Source organism: Prionailurus viverrinus, chromosome C1 (assembly GCF_022837055.1).
Source record: "Prionailurus viverrinus isolate Anna chromosome C1, UM_Priviv_1.0, whole genome shotgun sequence".
Lineage (NCBI taxonomy): Eukaryota > Metazoa > Chordata > Mammalia > Carnivora > Felidae > Prionailurus > Prionailurus viverrinus.
The window spans coordinates 49,322,197-49,348,735 of record NC_062568.1 but is presented as its reverse complement, the minus strand read 5'-3'; the positions used below and the strand labels follow the sequence as shown (position 1 = coordinate 49,348,735).

Genomic DNA, 26,539 nt, shown 5'->3' with positions numbered 1-26,539 from the left:
AAAAGAGCAAGGCAAAATGTTTTAAAGAAGGAATGAAGGGGGTGCTGTGATAACTGTTGAACAGTCAGCTCCTTGGGGATAAAACCCTAATATGTTGTGTTTACCAAATCATAGTATAAATATGATTCTAATTTCAAGGTACCAAAGTGATGAGCATTACTGAATGTAGAACTCAGCAGCACACCATTATATTTCCACATATATATACAATCGAGAAAAAACCTCAAGAGCATAGATAATAGTAAAATGTGGTTAAGTAATTAGGAAGTAATGGGTTTTGAATATTTAATACCTTTGTTTTAAATATAATTCATTTAATTTACATTTATGTAATTTTTAACACTATATTTAATAACTGGCTCACACAATTCCTGAAAATTTAGTAATCAGCTCTTATAAACCTGTCCAATACACCACTGAAAAGGCATCCATTCAGTCATGTATTTTTCTTAGAAAAGAATATTTATTCAAATCAATTGAATAAGAACAAGCCAATTTAAAAAAATTTTTTTTTCAATGTTTATTTATTTTTGGGACAGAGAGAGACAGAGCATGAACGGGGGAGGGGCAGAGAGAGAGGGAGACACAGAATCGGAAACAGGCTCCAGGCTCCGAGCCATCAGCCCAGAGCCCGACGCGGGGCTCGAACTCACGGACCGCGAGATCGTGACCTGGCTGAAGTCGGACGCTTAACCGACTGCGCCACCCAGGCGCCCCAGAACAAGCCAATTTTTATGGCACATAGGATCTAGAGGGGAGAAAACAAACATTTTTCATTCATTGAGCTATCTCAAGAATGAGAACTTTTGATCCAGTCCTTCAAGATAAATCAGCTTTCAGGGAACATGCACCCTGATGTTTATAGCAGCACTACCAACAACAGCCAAACTATGGAAAGAGCCCAAAAAACCATCAACTGATGAATGGAGAAAGAAGATGAGGTGTAAATATATAGTGGAATATTACTCAGCCATCAAAAAGAAAAAATTGCCATTTGCAATGACGTGGTTGGAGGTAGAGTGTATTATGCTGAGCAACATAAGTCAGTCAGAGAAAGACAAATACCATATGATTTCACACATATGTGGAATTTAGGAAACAAAACAGATGAACATAAGGGAAGGGGGAAAAAAGAGGGAAGCAAACCATAAGAGACTCTTAACGATAAAGAATAAACTGAGGGTTGATGGAGGGAGGGAGAATGGATGGGCTAAATGGGTGATGGGAATTAAAGAGGGCACTTGTTATGATGAGCACTGGGTGTTATATGTACGTGATGAATCACTAAATTCTACTCCTGAAACCAATTTTACACTATATGTTAACTAGAATTTAAATAAAAACTTGGAAGAAAAAAAAGGATAAATCAGCCTTCACTGTGAGCAAAAGAACATAAAGGTTAAGAGCGTGGGTTCTAAGGCCAGAACACCTGGATTTGAGTCCTGCCTTGTCCCCCTGTAACCCTATAACTTTAAGAAAGTTACTTAAATTTTTGACCATCTATAAATGGGATGATAATAGTACCCACCTCAAAGAACTATTGACAGAATTAAATGTTATTATATGTAAAGCATATACAAAGTATCCAACACACTGCAAAAGTTCAGTGAATGCTAACTACCTCCATCATATGAAAGTGACTTCAAATATGTAAACTGGGGGCACTTAAGTGGCTCAATTGGTTAAGCATCTGTCTGACTCTTAAATTTTTTTTTTCAACGTTTATTTATTTTTGGGACAGAGAGAGACAGAGCATGAACGGGGGAGGGGCAGAGAGAGAGGGAGACACAGAATCGGAAACAGGCTCCAGGCTCTGAGCCATCAGCCCAGAGCCTGACGCGGGGCTCGAACTCACAGACCGCAAGATCGTGACCCGGCTGAAGTTGGACGCTTAACCGACTGCGCCACTCAGGCGCCCCATCATCTGTCTGACTCTTGACAGTGGCTCAGGTCATGATCTTGTGGTCGTGGGATCAAGCCCCACCTTGGCTCTGCATTGAGTATGGAGCCTGCTTGGAATCTTCTCTCTCCTTCTCTCTCTACCCCTCACCCACTCTCTCTCAAAATAAATATTTAAAAAATATGTAAACTGTGTATATTTGAGATAGCTACTTAAAGCTAGTTATTTCAAGTTCTCTGAACACACCAAGAGATTTAACATATCTTTGACTTTGCTCATGATCTCCCGTCCACCTGATATGACAAACTTTCACCATGTCTTTTTAAGTTCCACTAGAAAATATAATTTCTCTTAACTTTCTCTGATTGGCTTGTATCCTGGGTAATTCAAAAGCTTTTTATAAGAACATATTTAATTTATTCTTAATATGTAGTTAATATGTGGGGTGACTGGGTGGCTCAGTCAGTTAAGCGTCTGACTTCAGCTCAGATCATGATCTTATGGCTCGTGGGTTCGAGCCCCACGTTCGACTCTGTGCTGACAGCTCAGACCCTGGAGCCTGCTTCGGATTTTGTGTCTCTCTCTTTCTCTACTCCTCCCCGCTCATGCTCAGTCTCTCTCTGTCTCTCAAAAATAAATAAACATTAAAAAAACATTTTTAAAAAATAATTTAGGGGCGCCTGGGTGGCTCAGTCAGTTAAGCATCGGACTTCGGCTCAGGTCATGATCTCGCAGTCCATGAGTTTGAGCCCCAAGTCGGGCTCTGTGCTGACCGCTCAGAGCCTGGAGCCTGTTTCAGATTCTGTGTCTCCCTCTCTCTCTGACCCTCCCCTGTTCATGCTCTGTCTCTCTCTGTCTCAAAAATAAAAATAAACGTTAAAAAATAATTTAAAAAATATGTAGTTAATAAGTTCCTGAAAACATTCTCAAAGGCCAAACATTTGAAGGACGAATAAAGGCAAGTACATCCTGAGGGAGTGTGATAGTATCTGTTTCCTGGCATTTTCATTCCTCAAGGACTAACCACTCTTTCTTTTTTTTAATGTTTATTTTTGAGAGAGAGAGAGAAAGAGAGAGAGAGAAAGACAGAGTATGAGTGGGGGAGGGGCAGAGAGCGAGAGGGAGACACAAAATCTGAAGGAGGCTCCAGGCTCCAAGCTGTCAGCACAGAGCCCAACACGGGGCTTGAACTCATGAACTGCAAGATCATGACCTGAGCTGAAGTTGGAAGCTTAACTAACTGAGCCACCCTGGCAGCCCAAGAACTAAACACTCTTTACCAAAACTTGCATATACATGAGCAGCTTCCTCAGGTGATTGCTCAAATCTTCCTTGACTACTGTTATAAAAAACCTGCTCATTGCATGAAAAGTCTGGTAGGTACTAAGCATTGTACAAGTCAAGTTTGTATAAAGTGAAAATTATTAAATTTAAGGGCCACCCATGTCTCTATGATATCTATTCCTTCCCTCTATTATGCTTCTGGTAGTCTTAAAGTCACTGTATTTCAACCTATTTGTATCTACAGAGCAGTTTCAGGTGATCAAAAAATGTTGGTTGTATTTAATTTCATTTAATTAGTTCCTAAATCATTTAAAAAATGTGAAGTTTAGGAAAAAATAGCTTTGGTGTTTCCTGTCAATTAGCTTGTATTGTTTATATAATAAAGGAAGCTATATAACTATAAATTTCCTTTTCCTTCCAAGAGTGGCTCTGCAATTTTATCTAAATGATCAATTATCTCATATAGATAGGTGTAAGGGAAGGGGGAAGGAAGAAAAGAAAGGAGGGAGGGAGGGAAGGCAAATGGTTTCTTTTCCTTAAAAGAAATATCTCTTTAAATATAAAATCATTGTTGCATTCTATTTCCAGCAGTATAATGAATTGATCATATATTCTAAAATAAACTCTCCCCTTGCAAAATGGATAAGATTATTTTAAGAATCCTTTTAGATGCATAAGAGATTTAGAAAAACACCAAGGAAAATTTTCAAAGGCCAAAAATGGAAAGCTACTTTGTAAGATGGTACTGTTCCCATCGTTGCCCTGAAGGCATTTGCCAGCATGGGTATCCTGGCGTTTTGGGTTCTAACTACTGAATGGGACCAGAAATCAAGGCTCTGCTCCTCTGCAAGGTGGAGAGTCAAAAACGAAACTCAAAAAAAACCAAAACAAAACAAAACAAAAACACACAAAAAAAACGAAACTCAAAGCCAAGTCCTTTGAAGAGCAAACCTTCAGAAAGCCTGCTGGCCAGCAAAGGTGACAGCAAGGAAAAATGTCTGTTTGGGCCATAAATTAGGGAGACAGGATGGTTTTCTTAGAATTTATAACCATAGTCCTATCCTTAAATGGCTCAGGATTTAGATATTCTCTACATGTTTGGTCCAGAAAACCCCCAAAACAAGAAAAATAACAGATATGGTTCCAGGGCTGGTTACCTCCTTCAGCACCAAGAAGAACCTAAAATACTTTTTTCTAGAAGTGTGCTTCCTCAACACAAGTCTTGCAGAATTCTTTCAGAGAAAGGCTAGTGAAACATGAGCTAACAATCAGAAATTATAAAATACACAAAGAAATAAGCCACCGTGGGGCACCTGGGTGGCTCAGTTGGTTGAGCATCCTGCCACGGCTCAGGTCATGATCTCACGGTTCATGAGTTTGAGCCCCGTGTCAGGCTCTGTGATGACAGCTCAGAGCCTGGAGCATGCTTCAGATTCTGTGTCCCCCTCTCTCTTTCCGCGCCACCCCTGCTTGTGCTCTGACTCTGTCTGTCTTTCAAACATTAATAAACAACAACAACAACAAAATTTAAAAAAAAGAAATAAGCCACCTTGAACAAGAGAAAGAAAAAAACAGTATAAACCTCTTCACGGATTTCTTAGAATTATAAATATAAAATGTATCTGAAATATTTGAAAAATTGTGGATTGTGGATCACATAATGGTCATTAACTGATTCAAATAGTGGTATTTGTGCTCTATATGGAGGTCAAATATAGAGAGAATTTGGGAAGATGTGTTTGGAATAATGGAAATTTTCAGACTAAATCCTGAAGAGAATTGAAAAGGCAATTTTCCCTCAAGCCCAACTCCTGCCTTCATCCTTTCTACATCTTTCTCTTGCCTTCTCTCTTCTCCATCCCCTTTGGAAAGTCTGGAATGTTCACTCTGACTAACCTTAGATTAAGGTCAACCCTAACCATATAAGCATCACTGCCAACAGTCAACTGGAAATCTTTTTTTTTTTTTTTTCAATTGTTTTTAAGGAGAGAGCACCAGCAGGGGAGGGGCAGAGAGAGAGGGAGAGACAAAATCTCAAGCCGGCTCCACACTCAGCATGGAGCCTGACATGGGGATCAATCTTACAACGTAAGATGGTGACCTGAGCTGAAATCAAGAGTTGGACGCTTAACCAACTATGATAATCCAGAGATAATACTTATGTTCTATTTTTATTTGAAGATATTATTTTATAATATTAATTTTAAAACACTCTCATTATGGCATATGACTTAAATGTGATAAAGAACCATGCTATTTCATTTGAATATGATAGTAAAGAAAATTCACAAACTTTTTATACAACTTAAAACCACACAGACTTCTATCTGAAAAATGAAATTTTGTTTAGTGTAACTACCAAAAGACTATCCAAAATATCTCAGTCTTAGAAAAAGCACAGTGTTTCAATAAATGCTTTATCAAAGTCTGTTATATATTTTTAATGTTTTTATAGAATTAGGTCCAAAACTATCAACAGCTTTCTCAAGGCTAAGAACTACTGGCAATGTCATTATTACATATTAGGAGGCTAATAATGTATTTTTAAAGTAATTTATTGATTCAACAACATTTAAATGGACATTTGCTTTGTGCCTGATACTATGATATGCTCTGTAAATAATTAATGAGCAAAAATAGTCACAGTTCCTGCTCTCATGGAGTCTACGATTAAGAGACGAGCACAGATAATTATTGCAGTGGTCATCAAATAAATGTAGAATTACAAGTGGGCAACTATAACATTATTCTTTTTGACTATAGTCAACAAATACATTGATCTTAAAACACTTTTAAAGAATATTTAACTTGTCAAAAGTTAAGGGGCAATGAGCTACTTTGGTCTTATTGTGGGTACATTCTTATAAATATAACTCAAATTTCCTATGGGAAATCTTCAATTGATACTATACCTATTTAATCTTTTTGAATTTATTAACAATTTTGCCAATTTTTAGAAATTTTAGGAACTATTCATTAAAATCCCCAATAACAGGGCACCTGGGTGGCTCAGTTGGTTAAGCGGCTGACTTCGGCTCAGGTCATGATCTCGAAGTTCATGAGTTCAAGCCCTGCGTTGGGCTCTGTGTTGACAGCTCAGAGCCTGGAGCCTGCTTCGGATTCTGTGTCTCCCTCTCTCTCTGCCCCTCCCCCACTTGTGCTCTGTCTCTGTCTCTCAAAAATAAATAAATGTAAAAAAAAATTTTTTTAAATCCCCAATGACAAATAACTGAATTTATTAATTTTAACATTTTACCAAATTTTGTTTCTTTACTTGAAAACTTTGAAGCAATGTAGATTGTATGGGATACTTTCATAGATTTTTAATATTTTTACTTTCAATGTGATATCATAACTGCATTTTAGGAAGTTTCATTTGATTCTCACTACACCTGCCTACTAGAGGAAAGATGGATACACAGGCCAGCACATCAGGTGGGCTAAGCTGTTAGTCCCAGACAGGGAAACCTGAACTGGAGGACAGGGCTCACAGGGATGGGGAGAGAGCCTGCCGACCCCAAAATCTGCAAATACTGATTCTTTACAGCCCTCAAGCAATCTAAACCCAACTCATGCAAAACTAATAGTAGGAAACTATGAATATGAAAAGAAAAACAAGGGTTTGTTAAATCTGTATTTTGGTGACTAAGTTTAATAATTTGGCCCTTTGGTAAACTGGCTTTTAGATGATTGACTTTAGTCCATTTGGCCTAGAATTAACTATAGCACGTCAATCTGACTTGGTCCTTAGTCATCAGATAAGAATATCCTGGCAGCCTGAGTCTAGAATGGAGACAGAACTGAAGAGTGAGTGCAAGTTGGCCAGAAGGGCAGAGAGGAGAAGAGCAAGGCAAGAGCCGGGGGAGGAAGGACACATAGAAAAGCCTGAACTGGCAAGAGAAATTGGGTTGAGATGAAGCCAAGGAGTACTCCAGGTCCAACTAGGATGAATGTTGGAGGCTATTTTTAAGAGTTCTATCTGTCACTGGAAAGCAGTGATGGTGTTTTAAAAGGGGGTAACATGATGAGATTTGGGTTTTGGAAAGCACTCTGGCCACAATGTGGAGAATGAACTGGAGAGCAGCTGGGGCATATGCAAGAAGATCCAGCAGAAAATTCTTAACAATGGTTTGCTGAGAGATGACAGTAGTGTGGACTGGGGCAGGAGTGAAGGAGACGGTGAACAGTGGACAGACTGGAGTAGTTGTCTTCAGTTGAGAGTGATTTTGCTTCACTGAAGTCATTTGAATATCTGAAGACATTTTTGGTAGTTACAACTGGTCTAGAGGGATGTGCTCTTGGCAAATAATGCATAGAGGCCAGGGATGCTGCCAAACATCCTGCAATGTGTACAATAGTCCCGCATAATAAAGAAATGTATGACCCAAAATGCTACAGTACCCAGGCTGACAAATAGTGGGCTAGAGAGATACTTAGGGAGTAATACAGACTTCCTGTTAGAAATTAACTGTAAGTATAATGCCAGATTTATCAAAATAAAATACAATGACCATAAAAAAAAAAAACACAAGGTCAGTAACTGCTTTAGGGACAACAAAATTGAAATAAACAGGTGCAATTCAGAGCAATTATTAAATACATATGTATAGTTACTATATGCTTACACGGGATGAGAGCTGTAAACTGCATTCCCAGCTTGACAGAAATACATGGTGACTAAATCTAGCATTGTCTGCAAAAGAGGCACGCACTTCACTCTGGTAACAGTCAGCAGGATCTAAATTTAGTTTATACGCTTAGTGCATTAAAATAGCATCAAGAAGCTCAGGAAGTCTAAAACTATCACACTCCAAGTTTCTGTCTATACTGTTAATAGCTACTTGCCAAGATCCCTGTTGCCCATGTGATGATTATAGCCTATTAAAAACATGTCCTCCGCGAAGTGCTCTAAAAAAAAACAACAACAAAAAAAAAACCAACAAAAAAAACACCAGGAAATGTAGTTAAGTGAATGATTCCAGATAAAATAATTGGCAACACAAATATCACAATGTAGGCATTCATAAGGAATATATCTTAACTCCTGAAGTTTTGTGAGAGCTTTATGAGGCTTTTTTTACTGTTTACCATAAAAGTTAAAATGCTTTCAATCAGAGTTCCAGTGTCACAATGGTAAATTAGAAAAGCAAATAAACATTTTTATTTGAACAGAAAATCTACTAATTGCCTACATGTGACTTGGATAAAAGCTGAACTGGGTAAGGTCTGAGCCAGGCCTATTACTGAAAATGAGGAAAGATTAAGACTGTGCTTGGTACCTTAATTTATCTGTTAAACCTCTCTTCTATTCAAACAAACAAAACCCAGATGGACTAACCCAATGAAATTCATGTTTTCACTTCCGTTCATAGGACCTCCTAAAATGCAGTTTGAGTTTTAAAAAAAAATTGCTTTATTTTCTGAAATTTCAGTTCAAGATGTATTCCTTCCAGGAAAGTACTCTCAACTGTTGCATTCTGCAATCATCTAAGCAGATACAACCCAGGAGGATGAACTTATAAAAAGTTCAGAATTAACGTCCTAGAGCAAGGATAGTTTTTTTTTTCCTATCAAGAAGCCATGAACAAAAAAGGAAAGAAAAATTGGCAGCTTCATAAAGTCAAATTAACTCATGTTAGTGTTTTCTTTTACAGGAATATATATACTGTACTCTCCTACACTCATGGGCAGGTTCTTGTCCAGTGTTAGATACATGAGATACAGAAAGTATCTGCTTCAGTCACTTTGTCCCCTCACACGTGTACTGCCCTCTTCATGCCTATGCTCCTGTGCCTATGACTATAAATAGAACTTCAGCTACGTACATAGCTACCTAGAACAAAGACTACATCTCCCAGTTTCCTTTGCAGCTAGGCCTGGCCAGGTGACAAAATTCAGTCCAAGTGAAGCTTCTGGATATTTTCTTAAAGGGAGAGGAAGCCACTTTGCTTCTTTCTTCCTGTTGGCAGGAATTTAAACATAATGACAAACCCAAGCATCAGCACAGGACATGGAGGGCAAGCTGCCCGTGGATATCAGAGCCAAAGAGAGAAGCCTGGTTCCCTGACACTAGAATGTCACACCAAACATGGAGGGTCAACAAAATATGTTTAAGTGAACAAGAAATACAAGAATTTAAAATAAATTCTTAAGTCACCACTATTTAGTTTTCTTCTGTCACTATAGATGGCTTTAATCCCAATGAATACAATGTCTTTGCATTGTACATTTCTGATCAGCTGTGTCCTCTGTCTTACTCTGGGATTCTCATTTACATACAGACTTCAAGTTACATGTTTTTTCAGGAACTCTTCCAGCTGCCAATTTCCACAGAAAATTTTCTTTACATTTAACTAGGACTTGTGATCTATACATTTCCACCTAATTTTAAGTTTTCACAATATTGTGTATCAATATATATTAATTTGAATTTACTCTAGGCCCACACAACTAGCTGATGAATTCCTTAAGTTTGGGAAATGTTCTTTCTACTTCCTTGTATTCCTAATACTTTACTAGAGTTTATAGATGTTCACATACCTGCTAGTAATTTAATATACATAAAGGGAAGTAAAGGAAAGAAATGAGGGAAAGAGTAAAGAAGGGAGAGACAGAAAATGAGAAGGGAAGAGAGAGACAAAGACAAAAAAGGACAGTCCAATAAATTTAAAAGCCACATGCAACATCTTTTGCATCCAGATATATTTAATAAAAACTTTTACACTTTTATACACGTGGGCATTATTGGAATGTTATAGGATCACTTTAAACACCTATTGATTAAACATTCCTGAATAGCACTTTTGAATGCATTATTGAGTGAAAATCTTTGGGGATAGGAGATGTCTCAAGCTGACACAATAACTCCTCAGGAGTGTAGAGGATAGAATCTCCATGGCGCACCTGGGTGGCTCAGTTTTTTAAGCATCCAATTCTTGATTTCGGCTCAGGTCACGATCTCACAGTTCATGAGTTCGTGCCCAGAATCTAGCTCCACAAAAAATGTGTAGAGCCTACTTGGGATTCCCTCTCTCTCTGTCCCTCCCCTACTCGTGCTCTCTCTCAAAGTAAATAAATAAAACTTAAAAAAAATAATCTCCTTAAACCATTCTGTTGTTCTTCTTTGTTAAAATCATTGTTAACAACAGCAACAACTGCTAATAAGAAATGAAATTGAAGAAGGCTTAAAATTTTGCTAGAAGCTCAGAATGATTATCTGACACTGTCTCTTGAGTCTGAAGAAAAGCAAGAAACCAATCCAAGGGTATATCTATGAGCCAGGGCCAGTCAGGACACAGTTTCTCACTGTTAACTGACAGAGAATAAAGAACTCAAGTCTTCTCATGGAGTTTGCCAGATTAGAAGTATCTTCTTGTTCCTACATTCCCTTATGTATCTGGCTTTCTCAATCATGGCTTACCAAATGGTTTTGAACTTCTAAGTCTTGACAGTTTTGACTGTGTATGTTTCTTTTTCATGCTTTTGGATACCTTGTAAGTCTAACCCTGATTCCGGATTTTTCTCCATTTTGCCTTAATTTTGTTTAAGGCAAATTTTGACTACAATTAATCCTGGCTGATAAGAAATGGCTCCACTTTCATTCTCATTTCCATTCCTTTCTAAAAATAAGCTTTTCACTTTGGAACAATTTTAGATTTATTCCATTTTTTTAATTAAAAAAATTTTTAATATTTATTTTTGACAGAGAGAGAGAGAGACAGAGAGACAGAGAGAGAGAGACAGAGCATGAGTAGGGGAGGAACAGAGAGAGAGAGACACAGAATCCAAAGCAGTCTCCAGGCTCTGAGCTGTCAGCACAGAGCTCGACGTGGGGCTTGAACTCACAGACAGCGAGATCATAACCTGAGCCAAAGTCGGATGCTCAACTGACTGAGCCACCCAGATGCCTCTATTCCATTTATTTTTGATAATGAAGTGGTGCTTATTCTAGGAATGCAAAGTTGGTTAAGGATTCTAAAATCAATCTAATTTTTACCACTATAACAGAAGGAGAAAAAGCATGTAGCCATCTCAATAAGTGTGGAAAAAATACTTAAAAAAAATAAAACATCCATTATTGACAAAAACATCTTAGTAAAGTATTAATAAGATGAAACTTCCTAAATTTGAAAAACATTGTCTTTAATCAAACTAGTATAGTACCTGTAAAAACAAACAGACACATAGACCAATGGAACAGAACAGAGAACTGAGAAATAAACCCACACATATACAGTCAAGTAATCTATGTCAAAAGTGCCAAGACTACATAACCGGAAAAGGGTAATCTCTTCAATAAATGGTATTGGGAAAACCGGAAACTCACATGCAAAAGAATGAAATAGGATCCTTTATCTTTCTTACACCATATACAAAAATCAAGTCAAAAGGGATTGAAGACTTAAATGTAAGATTTGAAACTGTAAAACTCCTAGAAGAAAACATAGGGAAAGAGATCCTTGATATTGGTCTTGGTTGGTGACATCCAAAGCAAAAGTGAACAAGTGTTACCATATCAAACAAAAAACTCCTACATAGCAAAGGAAATGACCAACACAGTGAAAAGGCAACCTATAGAATGGGAGAAAATATTTGCCAATGACATATCTGATAAGCGGTTACTCTCCAAAATATATAAGGAATTCATAGAATTCACTCAAAGAAACCACCTGATTTAAAAATGAAAGAAGCTGAAGACATTTTTCCAAAGCAAACATACAAATAGTCAACAGGTAGATGAAATGGAACTCCTCATCACGAATTATTAGGGAAATGCATATCAAAACCACAATGAAATATCCCCTCACACCTGTTAGGATGGCTATTATTAAAAGACAATAGATGAAAGCGTTGGCAAGGGTGTGAGAAAAGGGAACACTTTCTTACCACTGCTGGTGGAGATGTAAATTGTTACAACGATTATGGAAAACAATATGGAGGGGTCTCAAAATATTAAAAATAAAACTTACCATATGATTCAGCATATATCCACTGCTGGGGATATATCCAAAGGAAATGAAATCAGTATCTCAAAGAGACATTTGCACTCTCATGTGCATGGCCACATTATTCACAATAGCCAAGCTATCAAAACAACCTTAAGTGTCTGCCAATGTATGTATGTATGTATTTGTGTGTGTGTGTGTGTGTGTGTGTGTGTGTATACATATATATATATACACCACATTTTCTTTATTCATATATATATCCATATATCTATATCTCATACATATATCTTATATATATAATGGAGTGTATTATATATTAATATATATGATATATACATTATATATATACATATATGTATATATACATATACATACACACACACACACACACACACATATATATATATATATATATATATATATATATATATGTAATGGGTATTATTCATCTATATAAAGAAGGAAATCCCACCATCTGGGACAACATGGTTGCACCTGGAGAACATTAACGCTAGTGAAATATGGTAGAGAAAGAAAAATACAGTACTACCTAATTTATATGTATCTAAAAAGGGTGAACACATAGAAGCAGAGGATAGAGTGATGATTGAGAGGGTTTGGCATAGGGAAAATAGGAAGGTATTGGTCAAAGGCTACAAACTTTTAGTTACAAGATGAATATGTTCTGGGAATCTAATATACAGCATGGTGAGTCTAGTTAATAATAGTGCATTATATCCTTGAAATTTGTTGTGTTCTCACCACCACCACCACAACAAAAAAAGGTAACTATGTGAAGTGATGGATGTGTTAATAAATTGATTGTAGTCATTCACTTCACAATGTGTACGTATATCAAACCATTAGATTGTATACCTTAAATATACATAATTTGTATTTGCCAAATACCTCTATACCTCAAAAAAGGTGGGGAAAAAAGGTTATCTACAAAATTCCTAAAGCAGATATCATAAGGATTAAATATTGAAAAAATTCTCTCTGAGATTGACAGTGAGACAAAAATGTACTTTATACTTTTAATTGATACCATATTGAAGTTTCTAGCTAATGCGATAAGGAAAAGAAAAAACATTTTAAGAATGGGAAGAAAGAAATGAAGCTGTGTAATTATTAGCTGATGATGAGATTTGTGTGTGTATAAAAATCTCAAGGATTTCAGATAAATAATTAAACATATAAAGTCAATTTAACAAGAATGCTAAATAAAAAGTCAATCAATAATATCAATTCAATGTCTATAAAACAGGTAGAAAATGAAATTTTAAAAAACTTATAGGGCATCTCAGTGTCTCATTGGTTAAGCATCCAACTTTGGCTCAGGTCATGATTTCAGTTTGTGGGTTTGAACCCCGCATTAGGCTCTGTGCTAACAGCTCAGAGCTGGGAGCCTGTTTCAGATTCTGTCTCTCTGTCTTACAATAAATAAATAAACTTTAAAAAATAATGCATTTATTTAGGTCAATAACAGAGGACAGCATTTTCTACTTTTTAATATATTTTTTCCATATCAAGTAATATGTGCAAACAGTGTGTCATACCTTCTTAAATATAGCAATAAATTTCAAATGTGGATTCTGTTTCGGATTCTCTTAAAAAAAATTTTTTTTTTACATTTATTCATTTTTGAGAGACAGAGAAAGAGCACAAGCAGGGGAGGAGCAGAGAGAGAGGGACACACAGAATGAGAAGCAGGCTTCAGGCTCTGAGCTGTCAGCACAGAACCCGACACGGGGCTCGAACTTACGAGCTGTGAAATCATGACCTGAGCCGAAGTCGGACGCCTAACCGACTGAGCCACACAGACACCCCTGGATTCTCTTTTAAAACTATAGTAATATTACTGAGTTGTTCAGGGACCTTATATTCTTACGTTCTTTACTTGACTTTTCTAGTTTTTGAGAAAGGAAGAATTATTAGTTTCCTTTTGAGTGATTATACAATTAGAAGGATTAAAGATAGAAATATGTTAGACTGTGGTTAGAGAAATAGATTAGAACACCTGGTTAATAAAATAATTAGTATGATCACTCTGTATAGCTTAAATACTCTTTGATCACTATATTCTTTTTTTTTTAATTTAATGTTTATTTTTTAGAGAGCGAAAGAAAGAGACAGAGCGTGAGTCAGGGAGGGGCAGAGAGAGAGAGGGAGACACAGAATCTGAAGGAGGCTCCAGGCTCTGAGCTGTCAGCACAGAGCCAGACATGGGGCTTGTATTCATGAACCATGAGATCATGACCTGAGCTGAAGTCAGATGCTCAACCAACTGAGCCACCCAGGCACTCCGGATCACTATATTCTGTGTTTTGCTCTAACTTCCACCAGGGTATTTTAAAATTGCACACCTTTGATCACAATGAGTACCAGGAAGAAGAGTTCCTATGACTTAATTGACGTCATCTGCACTATTAGAAAAACACAATTCAGAGGTTTATAAAATGATGATGTGCTAGGAGTCTCATCCTTGAATGTGGGAAATGGTTGATGTTTCACGGTTGATGGTTGTGTGCACTGGTACAAACTCTATGGAAGGAAGTTCGGCGAGCAGTAGCGACAGTCTGAAATGGGCAATTTCTAAGCCTCTGTACCCAAGTTACAGCAATTACTCAAAGGAAACAACTAATGACACACAAAGACTTGCCTACGAGGTTATTTGATGTAGCATAATTTATATTAGCAAAAACCTTACTGTAGTATAAATGTCAAATAAAAAATTATTAAATACCCATGGCATATTCATATTCACTTTGGAGCCATTAAAATAGGACTGTACATGAATTGTTATAAGACAGTATCTGGCCAGACAAAGCAGTAATATTCAAATGCTGTCCTCAACTAGTCACCTTTCACCTGTGATGCTATGAAAGGATACATATGCATGTGACAGAGTCAAACGAAGGAAGACATTATGCCAAGGCTCCTGTGACTTTTAATACTTAAATGACAGCAGAACAGTTCTTTCTGACACATTTTTCCTGCATCAGCAGGACCTGACTCTACTTATTACAGTATCCATTTCCCCACCCTCTTCCCCCTTTTGTGACCCTACTCCCTTTAAGCAAGTTCAGAACACAATTTTTGAATTCCTGCCCATTTTACTTGATGATACCCCCTGGCTCCCATCTCCATGTGCAGAACTGACATGATTTGCTGGATCTATGTGTCCTTCTCTGGGTTTCTTTCTATTTCCTACTGTTCTTGTTGTAACTACAAAGTAACCCCCTTTTATTTTAAAAAGTGAGCTCTTTGATATCTTACTTCTGATGCCTTATGTTCTGATTCCAAATCTCAGAATAGTTTCCTAAAAGCCTGAAGGCTTTGTGCCTTATCACTGTGGTTTAACTCTGAACAGATCTATTCACTAGACTTTAGACTGATATATGGCACAAGTATATAACCTTCTTAACCCTCGGGTTTGTGATAATTTCACTGAATTTTTATTCCTCCTCAACGTGAGAAGCAAACACTACCCTTCCCCCAATTTGGTAGAGGTCCCCAATCCTATTACTTATTTTTTTGTATCATTACTGTAATTAACTCCACTGCCCAATGAGGTAGAATCAATATATTGGATCCCGGAAGTTCATAGCTGAGATCATATTTCTACACTGTAGGCTAAAACAATTCATATTCTTATACTGTAGGCTAAAAGATCCTAATCAGGAAGGACAGTCATCCCCACTGCAGTGGGGAGCATCTTGTTGGTGGAAAAGCAGACTGTATACAGAATCTCAGCTTCCTTCTCTCTCATTCTTTCTTTTTGAATGCCTTTAAAAAAATTTTTTTTAGCATTAATTTATTTTTGAGAGACAGAAAGACAGAGTGCAAGCAGGGGAGGGGCAGAGAGAGAGACAGAAAGAGGGAGACACAGAATCTGAAGCAGGATCCAGGCTCTGAGGTGTCACCACAGAGCCTAACGTGGCGTTCAAACCCACAAACTGGGAGATCATGACCTGAGCTGAAGTCGGACGCTCAACCGCTCAACTAACTGAGCCACCCACACCCCTTGAATGTCTTTTAATGACTTACAGTGCAAACAAATAATGACAAATAATTAAGTGGGACAAAAAGTACCTTCCGGATGGTAGGTATAAAAGCATCACATTTTTGCTTTACAAGAATGTCCTCCACAGCCACACACAGAATTAAGATGGGAGGCACCAGTTGGGCTACCTGTGACTGGTAGAGAAGCATGGTGGCAGCAGCTGTTGGGGTTAATTTCTCCTTGTCTTTTCATGTCTTTAATTGTGAAATGGTTTACAAAGAAACCGCATTTATTACTTTACCATTAGAGAACATTAATGTTCATCTCTTTTTAAAATGTGGCTACTTTATCTTGAACATCCTGAACAAACCGTGTCAAGGCCTAAGTTTTGTTTGTTTGTTTTTATCTGTTTTCAATCCTCTTGTTTCCCCAACTTCATCATCCTTTAGTGCTATTCTCATACAACACTGTCTTATTTTTAGCTTTTTTTTTTTTTTAATTTTTTTTTTCAACGTTTATTTATTTTTGGGACAGAGAGAGACAGAGCATGAACGGGGGAGGGGCAGAGAGAGAGAGGGAGACACAGAATCGGAAACAGGCTCCAGGCTCTGAGCCATCAGCCCAGAGCCTGATGCGGGGCTCGAACTCACGGACCGCGAGATCGTGACCTGGCTGAAGTCGGACGCTTAACCGACTGCGCCACCCAGGCGCCCCTTATTTTTAGCTTTAAAATAAGAAATGTTATAGACGGGATCCTGATTTGAAAAAAAAAATGTACAAGTTTGCTTATGGGAGATTTGAATACTGACTGCATATTGGAACATATTAAGGGGATTCTTCACTTTTTCAGACATCATGGTATTGTGTTTATGTATTTTAAAAATCCCTTATCTTTTAGGGATATAAATGAAATGTTTGCGAATAAAAAAAAATTTAAATAAAGTAGTATTTCTTTAAAAAATGTTATAGGTATAAGAAAGAAGAACTTTTTCACATTTCTAAAACACAGCCCTTCCAACCTAATAATAATAATAAGCACATATAATGTGTTTCTCAAGTTCTCGGTTTCTAAAACCTCCCTTCTACATTCACTGCCTGCTAGTAGAAGTCTCCATTAATAAAATAAAATCATGCAAAAGGCCAGGGACTATTTCATTCTAAATATATGTTCTGTATCATCTCTGTGCTCAGATTAGAAGTAATTCCTGGACAGATACATACTCAGAGTTCAGCTTGGTGGTGGACCATGGCTGTAGAGCTGCTTCCATTTACCCTGTTGAGGTAAACAGTTACATCTTCACTCTCTGCTTAGCAGCAAGTAACAAGAAACACTACATTATAAATAAAATGAAAGGGACTGAGGTCACTTCAACTCACCTTCTAAGCTTCCTCCACTTTAAAATGGTAAAATAAAATATTCATGAACTACCATTATGTGGTTGAACAAAGAGGGAGGCATTTCCTCTGACTTATATTAATCCATAATAGCCCATAGCCTCCTATCAAGTCAATCATTTACACCCATTTCTGCCTCATATATGAATAAGGAAGGTAGAAAACACAAATGGCCATGCAAATGATGCTTGTCAAGTAACATTAGAATCAACAAGTGAGACAACTAATCAATCTTTCTAACAGCATGACAAATATACTGAATCAACATTTCAAATATTCACTGGCACTTTGAACAAAAAACACTACCTAGTTCATCCACAGAATAACCTATTTCCCCAAGGGATATCCAAGGATGCCCAAGGCAACCCATCCTTTCTGAGAATTTAGGGAACATAAATGAATACTGAATGCAAGTTTATTTTCAGAGTTAAAATTTTACGCACTTTAAGTGAAATAGCAATACCCAAAGTAATTTAACATCTTTTAAGATAATTCAAAGTGCTTAACTCATTTAATATAATTATCTCTTAACATTGTTATATAGTCTCTATTTTCCTAGTGCTCTTTAGAAAGGACAAACTACCCTTCCTTTTACCATAATTTTTCCCTTGTCTATATCTAATTGAAGAGCTTTCTATCAGGAAACTTGAAAAATGGATAATTACTGCTCTGGGGCCTCTCATCAACTATGAACTTGGGAATTGGAGTTTCTGGCCTTTCTTAATGAAAAGTGTCTGAATTAAATTTCCTTCATCTCACAAGTATCATTTTTTTTTCTTTTGGTAAAAAGTTTCCCAGAGAATCTCTCTTAATAGCCACTGGCAAAACCCATAATTCTACTACTGCAACAATGAGATCTATTTTCCAGATCATCAATCTTCATTCTCCAGACAGATACAATTGTTTGAAGAGTTGCAATTACATTATCCCTCAGTGCTTCTTCAGCCTCCACATTTGACTGATTCCACAGTTAAACAATTAAAAGGCCAAAGGAATTGAGGATTAATTTTTATCTCTAATAATAAAAAGTTCATTGCATTGAATTCCTTGGTATCAGCATCATCACCCTCCTAATTAAAAGTGCAATAGTTATATAATCTTGCAAAAGGAGAAATGGAAGTCAGTACGCATTCATGGACTATATAATGCGAGCGTAGTAACTGCAATCATCTTGACTGTATGGACAGCACCATTTTATACTACCTACAAATGAGTCAATTTAAAGTGCTAGGCTTAGCCTATATAGAGCTAACACTTAATTTCATCCTCTGATGCTAAACATTACATGTTTTTCAATAGCAAACTATATTTAGCAAGAAATAGGTCTAGTAGATTCCAAACCATGGGATCAAGAGTCAGATGCTCTACCAACTTAGCCAGCCCAGAAGCCGTTAGTAGATTCCAAACCAAAAGTAGATAACTAGGATGAACCACACACAGCATCAGCATGTATAATGTTCTACTTTAGTTGGCATCAAAGGCCAGCAGGAGGCTGTGCCTTGCAGCCTTCTAATAATCAGAAAGGAGTCGAGGCCAGCCCTTCTTCACATTCCCTTCCCTTTCTACACCACTGCTCCTATCATCTCATCATGTTACCATCAGTTCTGTTCATGTTGGGGTTCCCCTCAATGGCTCTAGAAAGACAGGCCTCCCTGTACCTGCCCAGGTACTGAGGTTTGGTTTCCACAGGCCTCCTCCCGGAGGAGGATCTCCTCCTGGTTTCCACTAGCCTCCTCCAGGAGGAGGATCTGAATTTTTCACCAGCAGCCACAGTGTCAGTGAGGTATGGTGTTGGAACCACTTTTAAGTTTTTATTTAAATTCCAGTTGACATACAGTGTAGTATTAGTTTCAGGTATACGACGTAGTGATTCAACACTTCCATACAACACCTGGTGTTCATCACGACAAGTTCACTCCTCAATTCCCATCACCTATTTCACCCATCCCTCTGCCCACCTCCCTTCCAGCAACCCTCAGTTTGTTCTCTATAGTTAAAAGTCTGTTTTTTGGATTGCAGCTCTCTTTTTTTCCCTTTGCTCATTTGTTTTGTTTCTTAAATTCCACATATGAATGAAATCATATATTTGTCTTTGACTTATTTTGCTTAGCATAATACTCTCTAGCTCCACCAATGTCATCACAAATGGCAATATTTCATTCTTTTTATGGCTGAAAAATATTCCATCATATATCTATATATCTAATCTATATCTATATCTATATCTATATCTATATCTATATCTATATCTATGTCTATCTATCTCCCATATCTTCTTTATCTGTTCATCAGTTGATAGACGCTTTGGCTCTTTCCACAATTTGGCTATTGTAGATAATGCTGCTGTAAACACTCTGGTGCATGTAATCCTTTGAATTAGTGTTTCTGCATTCTCTGGGTAAATGCCTAGTAGTGCGATTGCTGGATTGTAGGGTAGTTCTGTTTTTAACGTTTTGGGGAACCTCCATACTGTTCACAGCAGCTGCACCAGTTTGCATTGGGAGCCACTTTTCAAGAGAAAATTGCCTGTGAGCTTCTGGAGTACTTCATGGTCTGTATACTCTGAGTGCTTGGCACAATGCCTCAGATGAGATAGAAATTAAAAAAAAAAAAAAAAAAAAAAGACACCAAAACCTGGAAAAGGAAGGATTTACATTAGAAATTGGCCTGGGGGAAGAAATTGGCCTCAGGATTTGGGTCTTATTAAGTGCTCTTTTATACACTTGTGTCTCTGAGTCTTAACTTCTTCAGGGTAAAATTTGACAGTAGGAGAAACAGAAGGTAAGGAAGGTGAATGATAGGCTGGGAGAGAGATCAATGTTTTAACTGTATGATTTATGACAACTTTCCTTGATCCCAAAACCACAGACCCCTCAACTTGCCTTCCCCTAAAACACTCCATGAAATCATCGTAGAAATCACCCAACAAATATTATATTTAAACATTAAAAATTATCTTAATCTGCTAAAAGTTGATGGTTTTCATCTAACACAACTAAAATTTTATTTAAAAATATACACCTTAGAAAATTACCTGAAGTCTATGTAACAGTTCATGAGTGGGCTTCTGAGAACTACTTTTTGTTTTTTCTAATTCTCTCATGAGGCAGCTGACTAGTTAAGCCAACACTTGTATTGTTTTATCAATACATCTCCATATTTTATTCATTTCAGAATTTATAGACTAATTTCAGTATCAGGACTCGTCTTCCATACAACTATCACAGTCAACTACTGGGTGTTTACCCAAATAATATGAAAACACTGATTCAAAAAGGTATTTGCACCGCTGTATTTATTGCAGCATTATTTACAATAGCCAAATTATGGAAGCATCCCAAGTGTCCATGAAGAAATAAATGAATAAAGAAGATGAAGTGTGTGTACACACACACACACACATACACACACATATACACAAATATATGTACACACAAAATAAAGAGTCCACTTATCTTGAGCACAGAATATATAGAATTGTGGAATCACTATATTGTACACCTGAAACTAATATAAAACTGTATGTTAACTATACTAGACTTTAAAAACATTTCGATGAAAATAAATAAATAATATTTAAAAAAAAACTATCACAGTCATACAGCCAGTCATGAAGGAAATGACCTGAACTATAGGGGAGACTCCCCTGAGACATGATGATTATTATTGGATTGCTGTTCAAGAAATGGGCTAACTAGTAAACATCAAGTGGAGGGACCTGTGTATTGTAATCTATTCTTTGGTTTCTGTTTCACAGGGTCAGTTGCTGTTTGTCATTGTCTTGACTCATCTCATGAACCCCAAATTTCTCTATTTCAAAATGCTGGCATGGAGTATGTTGCCCCACCCTAGCATTCACCAGATGACCTGCACCTGCTGCAAGCCATATCACAGCAGGTCCTATCACGTTGGTTCTCAACTCTTAGAAATACCTGCCTCCACCCACACAGAGTTATCCTAGAAATTAATAACTAACAAGCTACTATATTAATAACACCACTCTGTCCCTTGTATATAATATTATAAAGCAGGCATCTTTGGAGTACAGGTCAGTCATTAAGAGAATGCATCTGGAGTCCAACAGACCTGGGTTCACGTGTGACTCTCAAGAGTACTAGCTGTGTGGCCAACAGGGTGCCTTCATGTCTCTGACTCTCATCCATAGAGTGGTGCTAACAACCCTACTACCTCACTGGGTTGATGTGAAGATTAAAAATGTTGCATGCATGATAGCACAAGGACTGGTGACAGTATTTGTTCATCTGTTGAGAGCTACTGTACTAGTGCTATTGTTAATGCAAAGGGATGTGCTTTAGAGTCACAATTTGTTCAAATCATGGCTCTGCATTTCAATTTCTTCATTTGCAAAGGGAGGCTGGCACCAATATGTTATATATTTGGTTCAAACTTTAGAGATAAATATATTAAAATCCTTGGTAAAACGCCTGGCACGGGGCAAGCACTCAATGAATGGCAGCCACTGTAATAATTACAGATGGAAAATGACTTTGGTTATGAGTCTGTAATTCATATGCCATAACTATCAAGTTGTTTAAAGTTTAAAAGTCTTTTGATACCTTTCAGTGCTGCTGTTCTCACTCCATCATGATCCTCACACTGGCAAGGGTACATTATTCAGGCAGAAATGCACCCAGCCTTTCTCATCTTCTATCTACTGAGAAGGGTCTCACCTCTACCAGCTCAGTTTCTTTCCCTTCTCTACCTCAGAGTCAGGTTCTGTTGCCAGGCAAGTTCTCTGGGACTTCCGTGGTCTAGAAATGAAAGAAAGAGGAAAGAGGAGGAAGAAGGGAGACAGGTGGGTTAGAGGTGGGGGAGGTGCCGGGGAGACTCCAGAGAAAAGATGCTGAAGGAACTGAGAGTGAGAAAACTGATGAAGGGAAGGGAAAGGGAATTTCCTGAATACTGTTTCATGTATCCTTTTCTTAATATTCTAGGAACATAAGTAAAAACAAACAAAAAAGAAGAGGAAGAAGAAAAAAACCCTCTCCTGTTGTTAGACTATGTTCTTTCAGTTGCAGTGCTTCCAGGCTGTGCCACATGAGTTGTGGTTTCTACTGGGTAATAAATACTAGGGACTTGGCTGCTCCAGGAGGCAGAAATGCCATAGGAAATCAGGCACTGTGTAAAGACAGAGGCTACTTAATTTCCTAGGAAGGTAGCCATTTGAAGGAAATGCCTTTAGAACTCAACGCTCTGGAGTATCTGGAAACAGATTGCCAATGGCGTAACAAGGAAGAGAGGCTTCCCTAGTCAAATCAGAGAACCAAGGAATCAGATGACCAGGGAGATCTGCCCCAGGTATGTGTTCCTCAGTGGACCTGGAGATGGAGTTGGGAAGCACTAGGAGCCCCATAAAAATGGGGCCCAGCACCAGGGTAACATCACTTAAATTCAAGAAGTAGACTAGCAGCCCTCCATGCAGAGCAAAGAGGAGACATCTGCCAGAGAGAGAACTTGGAAGACAAAAGGAATGTGGAAAAGAAGAGTGCAAGAGAAGAGAAAGTAGGCTTATTAGGCTATGCAACCATGGCAGTAAAGCACTATGCAATGGATATTTTCCATCTGCCCTTCCAGAGCCATATAGGTCCCATTCTCCACCCTGTTCTGTGCCCTGGGGAGACTGACCTTTGTGGACTAGATCAGTGGTTCCCTTGTCCTCTGGCTTCCATTTGAGTTCAGTTAGTTCATGTTGGCTACCAGTAAGAGACTAGACTACAAGAAGAGAGGGAAGGCAGGCGTTTGTGTACGTCATTTTCACCCTAGACTTTGTTTGGATTTACTTCTTTCTGGTGGCAACAAACTGGCTGCACCCTTCCTAGAAGATAGCAGCTCCTTGCCTGCTGGTTGTCCCTCTGCTGTGCTGCACCTGTCTCTGGCTTCTGGCAATGGCTCTCTTCTCTCATTGTTTCAGGGTCAAGGGACAGTAATTGATTCCAGCTGTTGCTAGTTCCTGGCCCTTCTCTCTCTCCCATTTGTTCTCTTAACCCTGTCCACACTTTTGAAAATATCGCCTTCATTAAGCTCTCCTCAATTACCTGCTTGAATGTACCATCTGCTGCCTGCCCAGACACCAACAGATAGACCCCAGCACGATGATAACTGCACAATGAGAAAATGCAGACGCGGTGCATCGCCCTCCTGATGAAGGCAGAGGGTGAGAGAAAATATGACACTAGAACTAAATCACTGGACTGATGACTTACTTTGGTTAGAGGATGTTTATTAACTTCATGCAAAGCCAAAGCTTGATTCATGGTAATATGATCTACTTGTAATTATTTTCCATGATGATTATTTTGGTAAAATAAGGCAATATATTTTGCAGGATTCTGGTATTCTTAGAATAAGCTGATTTGCATTGTTGCTCAATGGAAAGGGTTTTTGTTTTTTTTAACCATTTTTACCACTTATTGTGTTAAGTTACTTCATCTTTGTATGCCTCAATTTTCTCATCTGAAAAATGGGGATCATAATACCTTCCTTACAAGGTTAAATGGGTTCCTGCTGGATGCATGCTTGCTCACAGTAAATCCTTAACAAGTGACAGTTATTCTTGTGCTTCATCAAATCCTTTTCTACCCCAAGTGTCAGTTTAAGAAATCCAACAAGATTGTGGCCATATCAAAGGTGCTTAAATAGGGATGAACGCAATCAGTTCCCTCAGCACTGATTTAGATCTAGATGAAGAGGACTGATAAACTCCACCTGCACCCACCCTGCTTGCAGGGAAGCTGTGGCCAGGTTCCAGCAATCAGCTCCTCTGTCCTATTTCCCTTTGATGAAAAATGAGCTCTGGAGTGTTTATTTTTTCAGAAATATATTCCAAACCACATCAATTTGTGCTACATGCCATACTTCAATCCTGAATTATTAATCAGTTAAAATCCTCAGAATTACTCTTGAAAATTCAAGTAAACTAGCAATACAGAATTTTCAAGCTCTAATATGACTCAAAAATTCATTTTCAAAGTCTTATCTTTTCTTTGTACTTTATTTTCCATAGTGAACATTCTTGAGAAGTTTGCTCAAGAATGTTCTGCTGAAAAAATATCAGACACATAGAATATGTTTATGAACAAATACTAAATCTTAGTTCTGTTCTTTTGTATGTTAGGCATCCTACTTGGCACAATATTTTTAGCATTACCATGCCTTCATTCACACGTACAATAAATATTTACTGAGTGCTAGTCACAGACCTAGATTCTGGAGAATCTCCAGATAATAAATACATAGAAATGTATGCCCTAATGGATCTTATATTCTAAATACAAGGTCAATGTATCTTCTTCATCTTTCATATATCTCTATTTACCAAAAAGTACTGGATTGCCAATGAATCTAGTGTTTCCAGAAACAATATATGATGTCCAGTAGATGTGAATTTCAGATCAACAATAAATAAGTTTTTTAGTATGTCACAAATATTTTGCTTGACTAGAGGTATTCATTGGACATTTTTATACTAAAAATTATTTTTAAACTGAAATTCAAATTTAACTGGGCATCCTGTCTCCTTATAGGCTAAATCTGGCAGTCCTAAAGGAAGACACTACTCTGTACCCTACTTGCTGAGTGACTTTGTGCACATAATTTAGTTTTTCTGGACCTCAGTTTGTTCATCCATAAAATGAAGGATCAGGTCCAAGGGAAATTTAAGGTTCCTTAAACTCCCTGGTTTCAGTTCTTCCCTAAGCAAGAGATCATGTCATCACATTCATCCACTCCCTCTCCTCCATTCATGACCTTAAAGCCAGTGGTCCATTCTCTGGCCCCACTTCTCCAGTCTCCTTTCCTCAGTACCCTTGGTGATAACCTTGATCTGACCCCCAGTGCCATGCCTACTGGCTTGACTAAGGCTATTAGTATTAATGCCAGTGTCCTATATTTGAGTAGAGCTTTGTTTCACAAAGTGCTTTTCCATACATGACATTACTGCAATTTGATACATTAAATTCTTTCCTACATGTCATTCAACAAGTTTTGCTGAACTTGTCTTTCATGCCGCTGCATAAATCATCTTTCTCATCTACCTCTGTGAGCACTGGAAACCTTCTAAGAGATCTTCTCTCAATTAAAACAAGTCTGCTCTCATCTTTGAAGATTTTCCAGGGATTCAGTGTTTATCAGTCTTCCATCTTTAGTGCCTCTCCCTCTGTGCACACTGGAGTTTCCTCCTTGCCCCTTCTGTTCACAGGAGTAAGTACCTGCCTTCACCCATGTTCTTTCACCTTCTGACTCCTGTACCCTGAGGGGCCCACGGCAAGCCTGAACCACACAGCCCTGGTTACTCAGTGTGGTTCCTGCACCAGAAGCATCCCATTCTCTGTGAGCTTGTCAGAAAACACAGTGTTCTGCAGTACTGGACTCTGCCCGAGAATCCTGACCCAGAACTTGCCTTTTTAAGTTTGAGAAGCATTGACTTGGAACACCTCTAGTCAGGCACAAGTTTTCCATATTTTTCAGGAGATCTGTACTACGTGGTCTATATTTATTGGACTATCCCAAGAGCAATAGTTTCTAACCTTGTTTCTGCCAAGGAACCCCCACAGGATGACACAAACTGCCATAGGGAAGGGAGGCTCACCTCTGTAGTGACTCTCATCCCACCTACCCTGCATACTCCTTTTACAGGTCACTCATTTGCATTAGCTTGGACAGTGAATGACTGCATGAGGAAGAGAAAGAATATCCCCGCCATGTCCTGATATCTGTAACACTGTCCCCTAAGTATATGAGCAATAGGGAAATGTGAACTATGATTTTCTATCCCTACTGGTTGTCTGATATGACCAAATGAATGGACTCATTTTGAAAATGGATAGAATAATACAATAATGAATAACTTCTGATACAGAGATGATTCACGACTAATTTAAAAGCACTTTACAATTTCAAAGTTCTCAGAGCTTGTTAACTAACAAAAACAATCCAGAGTTCCACTGGCTAAGTTTTTTCCATTTGTGTTCTGCTCCACAGAGCTGT

At 37.9% G+C, this 26,539-nt stretch overlaps 1 protein-coding gene across 7 annotated transcripts in view; it reads right to left on the bottom strand.

Annotated features, from left to right (window-relative positions):
* Positions 1-26,539, bottom strand: part of ZNF385B (zinc finger protein 385B) — a 413,030-nt gene that overhangs the window by 221,744 nt on the left and 164,747 nt on the right. For 2 of the 7 annotated variants that reach the window (XM_047869631.1, XM_047869630.1), the window contains one exon: positions 17,360-17,411. The exons of the other annotated variants lie outside the window; for them this stretch is intronic. The gene's annotated coding sequence lies outside the window, so the exon portion shown is untranslated. The remainder of the gene's footprint in view (positions 1-17,359; positions 17,412-26,539) is intronic. 7 annotated transcript variants of the gene reach the window in all.